This window comes from Chroicocephalus ridibundus, chromosome 2, assembly GCF_963924245.1.
Source record: "Chroicocephalus ridibundus chromosome 2, bChrRid1.1, whole genome shotgun sequence".
NCBI lineage: Eukaryota > Metazoa > Chordata > Aves > Charadriiformes > Laridae > Chroicocephalus > Chroicocephalus ridibundus.
This window is the reverse complement of record NC_086285.1, coordinates 42,830,114-42,844,171: the sequence shown is the minus strand read 5'-3', so window position 1 is coordinate 42,844,171 and position 14,058 is coordinate 42,830,114. Positions and strand designations below refer to the sequence as shown.

General features: G+C 39.8%; 1 protein-coding gene across 2 annotated transcripts in view; it reads right to left on the bottom strand.

The window, feature by feature from the left end:
• Positions 1-14,058, bottom strand: part of RARB (retinoic acid receptor beta) — a 334,549-nt gene that overhangs the window by 223,335 nt on the left and 97,156 nt on the right. Inside the window, exon 1 of one of the 2 annotated variants that reach the window (XM_063325208.1) lies at positions 8,066-8,263. The exons of the other annotated variant lie outside the window; for it this stretch is intronic. The gene's annotated coding sequence lies outside the window, so the exon portion shown is untranslated. Of the gene's footprint in view, positions 1-8,065; positions 8,264-14,058 lie in introns of those variants that run through there. 2 annotated transcript variants of the gene reach the window in all.

Here is a 14,058-nt window from a genome sequence, read left to right as displayed (position 1 = left end):
GTCTGTAAGGAAATTTTATCTAATGGAAGCAGCAATATCCATGATGTGGTAGGTAGCATCCTTCACTCTAAGTAAGTATCGATCCAGAGAGGTATCAGACAGGACGATGGTTCTGACTTCAGGATAACAGGAGTTCGTAACAACTGTTGAGGATTAATACTCAATACTATTTATCATCTGAAAATGGATATCGTGCCCAAGGCTTTCGCCAAATTTCTCTTCTGGCAATAACGGCCTCCAGATTCCCCCTGCAGTTGCAACTGCATGTCTTTCTTGCACAGGCTGCCCAGAGAGGTGGTGGAGTCTCCGTCTCTGGAGACATTCAAAACCCGCCTGGACGCGTTCCTGTGCAACCTGCTCTGGGTGACCCTGCTCTGGCAGGGGGGTTGGACTAGATGATCTCCGGAGGTCCCTTCCAACCCCTGCCATTCTGTGATGATTCTGTGATTCTTGCATCTGTTTTTACATCCCAGGCCGTGGTCTACTTTGATGACTGTAACTATGTAGAATATACACAAACGTGATGAGGAGAATATACACCATGAGAACAACTATACTCAGCAAGTGTTCTTTGGGCGTGGAACAGAAAACGCAGGGGAACATACTAAATGCACTTTTAATTGCAACTGATTCAGTCACAGCTGTGTCCAGCTCAGCCTCTATGGACGGCACCCGTGTTCGTCCGAACACTCAGTGTTCAGTAGCTGTCGTGGAAAATCTCACACATCTCCAGAAGGCAGAATATATTCTCAGCTGGTCTGTGTCAGCTGATACCCAGCATGCCCAAACAGGACGCCTGCCTAATGCTCCTAACTTATCATTGTATTATAAAGTCAGTTCGGGCACTTTTACCCAAGCTGACTAAACCCACGCGTTGTTACACAAACGTAACACATTTGGTGGGGCACTGAAAGAAGCTCACTGTCATCTTAATTGTTCTGTACAACCTACAAGACCAGTGGCAGTGTCCTCCCCACCTGGGAGGTGGGTGCACTCTGCTGTAACACAATCATTTGCCTTTTATTTCTTTGACTGTTGGTGTTAAAACCCTAAATACAAAAAAGATAAATCCCCCATAAAATACCCAACAGAAGCAAAAGCACTGATAATAAGGTGTTTACTGGATATGGTTAATTATCTTGTTTTATTTTTACTACTCAATAATGTTTTCACAGAAATTATGAAGGATATGTATTCTTGTCAGACTGAAATAATTTGTAAAATATACAGTATTCCACTAAGATTTCTGCAAGCCTGAGACTACAACTGGCAAACAACCTGACCTGGCTTTGTGGCTTTCCTAACCAAAAAAGACCATTAAAAATGAGTGCTGTGAACTTCATAACTATGCCATGTTTCTTGTCATGCTGGGATTAGTAATAGCAGTGCTATCAAATATTACTGTGCAATAAAACCTGTGGTTTGCATTTAGATTACATTTGATTTCTTCATGTGGAAAATGCATGCTCTAATTTTCCTCTTACAGTAAAATTGATAATACATAGAACACAACATCACAGCAGATGACACAGTCTACAAGGTAGGCATGACTTGTTTTATAGTCATAAAGCTTGTACTTCTGGCTGTGATTTTATGAGCCAGGCATACAAAAAAGAGTACAAAAAAAGATATTTATAAATAAAGGCATACGACAGTAAATAGGAAAGGAGACCAAGTTACAGAACAGATTGAACTGGATATAATCAGAACCAAACAGCTTTCGCAGAAACTGCAAACTTAGCACTTGGATACCTCACCAGTCAGTAACGCAGGTACAGCAGCCGCCTTCAACAAAAGAAAGCAATTCTAGGCAGGGAGGAAAAGAATGTAAATAGGACAGGCAGCATCCTCACCAGGCAAAACTCCCCCCAATAATTTCTTTGAATATATGCTGTTAAAGCTCCATGATATCGTAAACAGGCCCCTCACCTCTCCCCCTTCTTCCACAAAGTAGAAATCACCTATCACTATTTTTTTTTTTTAATATTAGGTAATCTAGCGAAGTATTCATTTCAATGGTATCTTTCACAATATGTCTTGGAGAAGCTTCTATAAGCATCTAGGATCTTATTAGCTAAAAAGAAAAGGAGGTGCACGCCGCACACGGTCTCCATGGGGACATCGCACATGGCAGAAGCTGTGAACAGAGCACTTCCATCACAGAAAGGCAACGGGGAAGAATTATACAATAAGGAATGGAGCGGAGAGCTCATTAGCATGTAAAAACCATAGCCCTATATATTCTGTTATATTTTTGTATGTCGTCACATTAACAAATTGCTGTTTATTAGCCATGATTTACTGAATCGAGCGCAGCAGAACCGGGCATGAGCTGAAGCAAAGCAGCTGGATGTAAAACTAATGCAAACAGCGAAGAGGAGAGTGATGTCTTAACTGCTGCTCCACATAGCTTGATCCACCAGCCAACAGATGAACCGATTACACATCATAGCAAAAATTTCACCTTTTGCTACACTGTAATAACTCCCAAATAAATACAAAATATGGTTGAGCTTGACAAACTGGTAGACGAAGAGCTGCAAAATGATTCCTTGCTTCCTCTGAGGACGGTGCTGCCAGTGTTAAAAGAAATTCCCGTTGTACGATGCATTAGTGTTCCTATATTCAGGCCAACCATGAAAAATCATGAACCGCAAATGTATTCATTTTTAACTGTTTATGTCCGCTTCAAAGTACGCATTTTTCTTACTACTACCACAGTGTTATCACCACATTATCTTACTCATCTGAACTCGCGTTTCTTTCCACTGCACTCTCACCACGGATGCACGCCTCAATCCGAAGAAACGCAATCCTGACTGCACGAAGCCAATGGTAACATCATGCTCAAAGCTCAAAATTTCAGCAGAAGCGTAAATTCCCAACAGGAACCATTACAAGTTAGCCTCCCCAAAATGCTCAAGCCCTGACTTGCATCCATTTGCTTGCACGGGCTTTTTATTTGTCTTAAGAGCGCTGATATCAGGAAAAAGGCACTTTAACTATGTATCATAAACAACACACTTTAATGGCTTAAAGACTGTTACACTTTTTTACTTTTTCCCTTTTATACTAAAGGTATTTTGCTCACTAAGAAAAGAGAGGAATCGAAGCTTTTTGCCTTTTTCTTGGAAAAGCAAAAAACCCCAACAGACAGAAGTTGTGCAAAATGCAGCAGTTGCCATAGACAGCGGCAGATGCAGCTTCTTTACAGTTTTACTATAGCCCTGACTCCCTAAATTTGATGTTCACATTAACCAAAATTAAAACTCGCTGCAGATTATCAAGTTTCATGTCTTTTTTTTTCATAGCCCTTATGCAAAATTTACTTTGGCACAATACAGAAGTGCATTATTAATCAGCGTATGTTTGTTTGAAAAGTAGGCTCTATTTATTCAGAGGTAGGACTGACTCCAAATCCAGGCTTTCTTTTCCACATGGAATGTGAGTGTATCAGATTTGGTATTTGATTTTTCAGCTCAGCTGTGAGGGATGAAATGAACTTTGGAAAAAAAACAGAGGTAGAGTGTACATGGTAACAGAAAAAGAAACCACATGATTTTTTTTTGTGTGGTTTCAGCTATCAAAGTGAAAATGTCAAATCTCTCTAACCACACCCATTACAGTAAAATCTCAGAACAGTTGAAGACAATGACGCTTTGCTATTGGCATTAAATAAATCCAGTCTCACCCATCCATGACCAAAAAAGACATAGCGTCATTTCAAAATCACAGTCACTTTTCTCTCAACTTCTGCAGTATTTTCAGATTTATACCTCCCCTGTTTACTCTCATATTGCAGTCAATTAGCATCTATAGCACAGCTAGCAGAGCAGAACTGTGCAGTTTTAGCATAAAGTTCTTTAAAATCACTGTTCTTTACAAGTTATTTTGATGAAAAGAGAGATTTACCAGCAACTATTAAGCATGAAGTTTAAGGAAACAGAAGAACCTTGTAGGAGGATTTGCTAATGCAGTTTATTGCTGTTACTTCTCATATCTGAAAAGATACTGCCTCTGAAGTCTCTGACAAAAATGCAAATAGATATTCTTGGGAGACAGTACAAAGCCAAATGCAAGTTACAAAGTCAGAGAACTCAGTCTTAAGGATTTCATCACAACTAAATCCACTGATGTCTCAACAGAGTCACACTAATATACATGTAAAATCAGAATCTAATTGTCCAGGGCTGCTGGAAAAAGAGACGGTGGAGACACACAAAGATTTTCACAACATGAGCCTTCTCCATAAATGCGTGCATGAAACCAAAAGACGAAATTCCCTATGAGAAGTCACAATACTACCTACCAGGCAGTGATAACCTCTCAGCCGTCACAATAGGTACGTTTGTTGCAGCAACTAGATGGAAAGAAAAGGCATCCACGCTTGAGTGATTCTGCAGAGAAACGTGCCTACACCTAACACAATGGGGAAACTGTTCAAGAACAGCTAATCTGTGTGAAACTACGACCACAGTAATGCTGTTAGAAGCAGTGAAAACTGTGAAAATCCTCTGAATTAAGCGTTGACTGAGCAAGTTAAAGCTTTAGGTAGGTCTCTCTCAACCCATCCACCCACATACCTGGGGGTGGTATCCATGTGATAAATTGCATTTAACTCGCACCTGCACTCTACCTACTAATCCATCCTCACCTTGGCTACTTCTAGCATTACAAATCTCCGAGGCACTTCAAACAACTGCCTTCTGCAAGGAAGAATTTCTCCTCAAAAGTGCGTTGGCGAGAAGCCAGGGAAGATTTAAGTTCAAGCATACCGCAGTTCAACCTGGTTAGAAACAGGATCTTTAAATTCTTAGAAAACCAGGTTTCTATGGATTTTCGGATTATTACTATTTCTAGGAGATGGAAATCCAGGATTTCTAACAGTAAAAGTCATAGTTAAGCCACTAAGCAGTAAGCGACTTGGAGACCCATATACATACACACAGCTGAGGATGGGGTCAGGTGGTCAAGCCCTATAGATACTGGCAAAGAGACAACACACACAGCTACTCTCAGTTCACCTACAGGCAAGACCACCGTTTCCTCAAGCTGGACTGACCCACCACACGACTGCCCCCCTAACAGCTAAGTGTCCATACAAGGCATCTTGCCAACCACCAGCTGCGTGGAAAACTGAGGCCTCCACAAGGGGAACGGACCTTTCAATTGTTGAATTTCAAGAAAAAACGGAGTATTTTAAAGGTGCAAATTAAAGGTGCAATAAATTTATGGAGGAAATGCTAAGTTTTTCCTCAAAATACTGCAGCTACTCTCTATTTCATGACATAACTTTGAGGGAAGCAAATACTTACTTCTTATCTCTAAACTATGTGCTCTGTGGCAACTTAAAGAAGTGCCTGGAGCAGCACCAGAGGTCCACAGAGCCCTCTGCCCGTGCCCAGAGTACTCAGGGCACACCTCCTTCAGCAGGCAGGAAAAATTTCTGCTTTAAGATGAGAGAAAGAAGGGTTTTGTGCGAAGGCCAGTTTATTATTATTTGAACTCCGGCTGGGCACCAGGACTGGACCCTGAATAAATTATGCCAGGATATATGCTCAAAGTTAGCTTCCCTAGCAGCCCTGCACAAACAGAAATCAGCAGGAGTCCAGCATGTAGAACGGCTTCCGAATCGGGTCATTAATCTGTACAAGCAGAAAAACCTACCCAACAAACACATTAGCAGTCATCGCACTCCAGGTTACAAGGCTGAACTATCATGCAAATTGATGCACATCTCACGCCTCCTCCAGTCGCTGAGGAAGGCACAAGCAGCCTACAGGAGAGAGCACAGAAAGCTACGGATGTACGTTCCTTGTGAGGAACAATGGAACAGGACAGATTTATTTAGTCATGACGATGATGATGTGGTATTACTTCTTCTGCGACAGCATGCATGAGTCTCCAGAGATGGTCAAATCCTGAAATGGCTTGGCTCTAGAAACATGGCTGTTTTCAGAAAAATCTTTGCCACCTTGAAACAAGCACACAAAACCATGAGGGCAGAAGACGATTCAAGGTTTAAAGTACACAGAGACACACAGATTAGCCACAAGCACCTTTTTTCCCTCCACTTGTTTGATGATTTATCAATAAACTAAGCAATCTCCACCTGCTGTCCAGTCGATAGCTGATTAGTTAGATGCTTCCTCCCAAGTCTTTTGGGAGGACAGAGTCTTGAGGTCTTGATTTCAAGGACAGACAATAGTTCTTACAGAGTTAGACAGGATGCGATTCCTTAATAACAGTGTAAATAAAGCCGAGTTAAGAGACCTTTCCATTTTGATGCTACTGTAAAATGTAGAAGAGACTTTACCAGAAACCATCGGTTCAGGTTTTTTTTAAATACTGGTAATACTGCAGGCGTGAAAGGATTTCACTTTTTTAGTTCCCAGATAAAACCTAACGCTCCCTTTCAAACAACCACAAACAGGACAGACCTTAGTGGGACAGAAAGACGTATCTATCATGAAAACACACGTTATTTACACCAACCTAGAAAAAAAACCACATATGAGGCAAGTTATGAAAGCCAGAACGGCCCTACATTAATTATCTAAATGTGTGACTATATAACCAACAACCAAGATGTGAGTTCATGCCGGCTGTCAGATCTTCAGGATGATGCAGAAAGTAAGGGAGACTAAGAAGAGCGAGGGGGAGACTTCCCTCCGGGGAGGGAAGAAGGGCAGGCTGGGGCAGGCTGAGCCACACACTTGCTCCCTTCCTTCCCTTCCCTTCCCCATTTCACATGCAGAAATTTGCAGAGTTACAACTCTAAAATCCACATCGTACTTACGCCCTTTTACACTGACATCACTTTGTGGTAGATGTAAAATACCACACAACTACTTAGAAGCATTTCTGCACAACCAGCTGGTGTAAAAAGGGCCCTTGTACAGGCAGGAATCTGACGTTGTATCTCTAGCTTTAGAAGTTACTTAGCTGTGGGGTTCGTTTCCCCATGTATGATAAAAAAACAGTGAAGAGGCTTGTTAGGAGAGTGCATTTAAGTAAAAAACGCTACTGATTTTTTTTATATATATATAAATATACAAATTATATAAATTTATAAACACAAATACATATAAATACATATAGATGCATATATAATTGGTATACATACACACACACACATATATATCGATATATACCTAAAACTTCTTGAGAACACAAACAGCCAAGCGTGTGTACTGGGACTATTACTCTCACCCGAATCCTGGAAACAATTCTTTAAGTAATGGTAGCGCAAGTTGTGCTTCGCGCTGGAGAACAGGCAGCAAACAAAAGTTTGAACTGTTTCAAGCGAGCCTGAAAGATGCTTATTCACCAGAGTTTGCATCTGTCGCAAACGGCTCATTTAATTCAACCTCTGAGGCATTCGCTCTCCACTTTTCAACCTCAGAAAGCGGTAACCTAGCTAAAGAGGTTAGACACAGTATCATCAGTTCAGATCAAAAAGATGCCAATGAACAGCTGAGACTTAAATTTATGCCCAGCACGCTTACACAGACGTGAAAACAAATATTAGATGTAATCGGTTTTAGCTACGTTACGTATTTTTGCTTGTTCTTAAAGAATTTCTGGAAACAAGTATTGAACAAAAAGCTTGAAATTAAAATCAACCAGGGAAAAATTAATCTAGCTGCCAAGAAGAACAGACTCGGGTTCCATGACAAACACAGAGACATATTCAAAATTAACTTTAAAAAACGCTTCTAAATTCAACCAACTGCTACAAAATGACAAATGCATGTATTATACGCACCAATTATAAAACATTGCAGCAAGGATTAAGGACATGCACAGATCTTACGAGCACCCTAGCAGCAGGATAGTGGACTAAATAAAGTAAAGCAATCTTGAAATGCACAGACATTACATTTTCCCTCTATTAAGAGGGGGAGGGAGGTGTTCAGGGGGTTTTGGATTTTTTTCTGAATGAGACAGAAAAAACCCAAGGCAGCTACTTGGAGCATCAGTAGGTTTAGCCTAGATGCAGAATATTTACCAGAAAATTACACCTACCTAAATCCTGCAACATCTGCTTTTATCAGAGACTCACCTATTTCCAGAAAGACGACAACCGCTTACAAATCCGTTTTCACAAGCAAATTATGATAAAAATCCTCTGGATATGCAACGCTCAGTATTCAATATTTGCCACCAGCAGACACTGTTGTTAAACAAAATGGGAAGCAGCCTTCGAAAGCATCCAGACAGAAAAGCGAATCCTAGTCTCCCTGTAAATCCTGCAAAAATACATCTCGTTCACTTGTGTGGATCTCTTTATTGCAGTTGACATGGGCTTGCCCAGGGGACTAACTTGTTGTTCCATAAAGATCCTTAAATAGGCACTACTGATGAAACATTTAATCCAAGCCCTGGTATCAAATGGCTGCTATTGCCAGTGACAGTGATAGAAAAATCTATTTGCCAATTAAATAACTGCATGCAAAGCTATGACTGTTTATTATGCCTTTTAACATAGTTCAGCTGGTTTGGATCATATCCAGTGAGCTTCATATTTTACAAAAGCTGCATTCCATATAATTTATAAGTAACATGCTTTAAGCCTTCGTTTTTTAGCTACACCTTTTCACTCATGTTGTTATGAAGTGTTTGCTTAGGCAAGAGAATACATTTTACACACAAATGCCACTTACATCATTCAACTATACGTATATATGGCTTTGGACTTTTCTCTGTTGATAATGAAATTATGATTTATACTTAGAATATAAGACCATATTTTAGTTGTTGGAAAAAAAAACACTTTAAAAACTCGCTGTGTTTACTTTAAATGCGGAGGACGTACAAAGGCTATTCATTTATTGTAAAACTAAGAGAATACATTTTGATCCCATGAGTCTAATAAAACTCCGCATAAACATAACAATAAGGAAAGCTAAGATGAATAGTTGAGATGAACACTTACGCCTGGACTTCATTGCGCTTGGACTTCCACCATGCCAGGAAACAAGGAAACAAGTGAAGGGGCAGTAATTAAAAGGGATTTAAGCGTAGAGGGAGCGTTACATCCATGTGTGGAACACCATTAAAAGAGGATGCAGCACTCAGTTTGACAAGGCTGAAATTTAACAAAGTACATAAAGGTGTACGTTGCAGCTCTGAGAAGCCACCTCCAGTGAGAGCAGCTTAAGCATATGCTTAGCTTGAAATAATCTGATCTTAACATGTGTTTTATGTCAGCCATGAATATACATCTTTGGGACATAGACTGTATTAAGGGTTCATTTTAGTCTGTGATAAAAAAAATGAACTCGTGCTAATACGTATAGAGTATTGAATAAATACAGGATAAAGACTTGCAATTGCAGAACACACAGCTGAAATTAATCCATTCCCATAAATAGTGAAAAAGACAAACAAAGGTGGTGCATTTTTTTCTTTTAATCACAGGAAAGTTTATTTTCTCCCTTGATCTTAAAAAAATACCAAATGTAAGTTAGTTTCTTACTCTTATTCTCCATTACCATAAGTTTAGTATAAATTAATAAAAAATTATACTTAATGTTCAAATGAACATTGATTCTTCTGCACTTTTAATTTAGTTAGTTTGCAATTCCATTTTTAACTTTGTAACTACCTTGTCAGGATGAGTTGTAGGTTTTACTGCACCAATTTCTGGAGAAAATGTTTCCATCTTAATTAATCAAATTATCAAAACAGCAGATCATAACTTACGGAAAGCACTATTTCCATTTTCATATTTAAGCATTATTTATGAAAATGATTTATGAATTTTAGCAACCCTTTCAAAGTACCTAGGCTGAAGTCGCTGGGTAGGCAGCTTCACTTACAGAGTTTTTCTGAGGTAAAATAACTGATTTAAGCACGCTGCTGTACCACAGGTTCGTGAGAAAACAAACTGTAGCATTACCTTTGACTGCATTAAATTTAGTCTCTAAAGTAAAAAAACCCAACCTAATTGTTTGTCTAGTAAATAAAGATAATGTTGTTATGTCTTATTACAATATCTCTCTTCCTATACTTTATGGCTATTTATATGGGAAAAGGTCCAGACTGTCGGTGCTTAAAAACTGTATTTGAGCCTTTTTACTTCCTTTGTTTCTCCCTGCTGGGCAGAAATTTTTAATCACAAAAATACCTCCTGTAAGTCCACCCCGTATCCAACTTAGTTATACTCAAATCCTAGCACCGGCGCTTTGTTGTAAAAATACCTTCTGCCCAGTCACAACTGGAACCCATTAGATTTGCAGCTGAGCAGCAGATTTTTGCGAAGAGTACAAGAAAAGAGCAGGACCTGCAGAAACACTGAGCCCCCCCCCAGTCCTGAAAACGCGTTTTTGGGGGGTTCACAGTAACCCCCAAGAGCTCACAGGTGCTCTCGGGTCAGCACGTACTTCCTCGCCAGCACTGGGTCACCACCAGAAGGTGGCTAGGTGACACAAGCTGCAGCAAAAAACTACTTGCTAACTTTCCTTAAAAAAAAAAAAAAATTGATCTTTTTTTCTTTCAGTTTTGAAGGAGGAATTTTTGTGATAAATATTCATCAAAAATCTCACTAAACAGTTTAGGCTTCTTAGCGCGTTTCTTTAAGCGTCTCCGCTCTGACACACGTTCAGCAAACACTTTGGGCACTTCTTATCTGTTGCTTTTGAAGTTTCTCTTTCAAATCAACAGCAACAACCATCAAATCTCTTGTCTCATTCTCCTAGGATTCTGATCTCAAACATTTACAATTCTACTCGTTTGTTAGTGTACAAAATATCTCTAAAAGTGGCAGATCTATCCAAATAAATGCTTCAATGTAATTAGCAATGCATAAACTATTCTTTTTTATTCTTTTTTTTTTATGTATCACAATGAATACATTGGCTTTAACATCTATTCTCTTGATCAGTCATTTTGAGGTGGTCCACTTTTGTTTTCCTGACTTTCACAAACATGCTTGCAGCCAGTAAGAGACTCTTCACTATGATTAATGGCCTCCCATTGGGTATACAGAAAATTTCCCAGCCTGGTTCCCTTGAGAATGCTCCACTACATGGATTTCTACGCAAAGCTAGATTAAAAGAGGAGGAGCAATAGCTATAGTCCACCTACCCCACAGCCATCAATTATATACAGTTATAAATCAAAGTTTTCAGCCAGAACAAAGCCTAGTGTGGCAAACAAACAAGGGCGTTCACAGCAAATTGTTTTGAAGCAGAATAAAACTCTTGATAGAAACAATGGGGCTCGCAAAGCCACTGTCAATATCTCTACAAAGTTCTGTTGATTTATTAAGAATTAGACGCAGTGTATCCAATTACTGCTGAATTAACTTAAACAGAAAGCAGCAAGTGGAAAAATAAGCAAGGAGATGGATTTCTCTTTTTAAAGGAAAAAAATCAAGCAATTCTATATCATAGTTAATTGAAGACAGTAACGCGAATCATAAAGTATCTGTACTTTAACTCCCTATATTTGTGTTTCTTGGCTTTTGGTTTTAAGCGCTCCCTTTCATGAAACACTGGTATGTCTATCTCATCCATATTTCATCTCCGGTCTGTTTGTTTTCCTGGCTATTTCTGCCTCTGTGCCATAGATGATTTTGATCGGTTTGGATATTTTTAAATACCCTTCAAACACAATCTGCTTTCAAACAAGATAGTAGAAAAAAAAAACAACTAGGGGACACTGAGACAAAAGACCGCTAGCATCTCTCCTCGTGCGTCTATGCCCTTCTGGACAATGGGAATTATCTGTAAGGGGTTGGGTCTGCCTTTTTCAGACATTTAAAATTCCACTTTTTGATATACAGCAATTTTTGGAACGCCAAAGAATATAATTCTAGTCAAAATGCAAGTAAGCTTCGCTCAAAAAATTTAGTTGGTATTTGTTACTGCACCCAGTCCTCACTGCAGAACATCTTTCACATAGACTCTAGTTGTCTCTGAAGAAACAGATGCTAGAAGAAAGTGCTCAGTAATTTTCAGAAAGACTTTAAATTCCTCAGATATCTGTGAAAAATTAACTTTTGATAACTCTAATTAAAGCCGCACAGCCAAAGGCAAGAGTCTTCAGGGCAACTCTAACTTGCTGTGAGACAAACCTTGTCCTACACCATATTTCCCCCAGTCCTTGTGTTACAGTCCTCCAGCCTGCAACAGGCATCAGCACCCCAAATTTGGAGGAACATGGAGTTTCTGTGCCAGATACGGCACCTCTGACCAAGTATGGTCTCACATGAAATATGTCCAGACTTGCATTAATACGGACGCAAGCTTCTGTTTTCTCTGCAAAGCTCTCTTGAAAGAGGCCTGATTCATTCAGGGCCATGTAAAGGCACCAACCATTTTGGGCTGAAGGACTCCTATGGGTGGTGAAGAAACAAAGACTCCCAGGACAGGTAGCCCCACGACTGACAGCCAGCAAACAGTGCCAGAACCTGTCTGCCAAACCACTCCTTCTTCAGAGGAAAAGACCCTTCCAAGGGAGAGGTGGTGGGATCCTTACTCTATGTGTTAGCCTGTGAGGCGGCCAGGCCTGATGCCTAAGGCAAGGCAGCTGTAGGTTACCTGTGCAACACACAACGTACCAGGGAGCTTAACGCGCAACATGGTGCAGCGGGGCAAGATGGGACTGCGAGAGGCCGTTTCATCCCAGGGCAGAATAAACTATACCAGCATCATTCCGGACAGACACGTTAAATACTTCTAGCGATGGGAAGTTCATGATCTCCCACAGCAGTCTTCTCCAGAGCTTTATTACCTGTACCATTAGAAAAGTTTTCTAACCTTTCTGCACTTACTTTCTTCTGTCTTCAAATTATTCCTGTCTTTGCAGCACCACCATGTAGAATCCATAACCCTGGTACCTCTCACAGAAGAAACTCAATGGCACGATGCACAGAACGGTGAGTATAATACGGTATTTAAACAGCCTGCCTAAGAAAAGCTGCGGGAAGAAACATGGACCACCACCTCAAGAGGTGCTGCACAATTCCCAGTAAAAATTCAAAGCAGTTAAGTGTCCTTAGTGTCTTGGAGGTTTGTAACATACCTATGAACAGTATGAGTTATTAACAGAACAGGCTGTTTCTTCTTTTTTTTTTTTTTTTTCTCTATAGGGATAAATGACTGGCAAATAACGTATAGAAGTGACAATGACATCCTGAGCTCTAAGCCCAGCTCCGCTGCTGGCTCTTGAAGTCTACATCCTTTAGCAACCAAATGAAACTGCAGATGACCAGTTTCTACAAAAATGGGACCAATCAGTATATACACTATAATTTTTCTTTTTATTTCTCCTAGGGGTAAACCTAGGTAAACCTTCCTAGGTGTAAACCTAGGTAAACCTTCTCAGTTTTCTTAACTGATGTTTAGTTTTTTTATCAGCTTCACTGGGGCTTGCAGGTATGCATTGCTTAACGTCTGTGAACATGAAAAAAAATAAATAACCTTTTATCATTATTTCTTTCCCCAGATTTCTGAATGTGGAGAAGATGAAATAAAGATGTTCATCCAAGAGGGTTTTTTAAAGGTACTCTCCTAGTGTTACACAGATTATCCTTCTGGGCACCTACACGATTTTCTTGACAGGACTATCTTCAAACAAGAATAATAAAATTTGGTATCCACAGCTTCATGATACATACATCCACATAAGCAGACCTCTCTTCCTATATATTTCCACACTAATAAAAAAGACATTTGCCAAAATACATAAAAACACACAGAAAAGAGGTATTATTCTTTTCAGTTTCTGATGTTAAAATTAAATGCTGTCCTTTCTCAAACAGGAACATTGGTTTAAGAAAAATGTTAATTCCTGAATAGTTTTAATACTTGCAATAAATAATACTCTCTCACACCAAGTAAGTGCACTGCAATTTGTGGCCTGTACACTAAGCAGCACATCCAGTGCACCACTGTTTTTACCTTCTACTTTGTGCAGATCTTTGGGAATCACGCATGTCTTACGTGGTCCTCAAAATGAAGGAATTACTAACCCATGGCCCTCAGACATGAAGAAGATCCACTAGCCCTGTCGCACTAACCCGTGCTGAGAGGGGACACTATGTCTGGT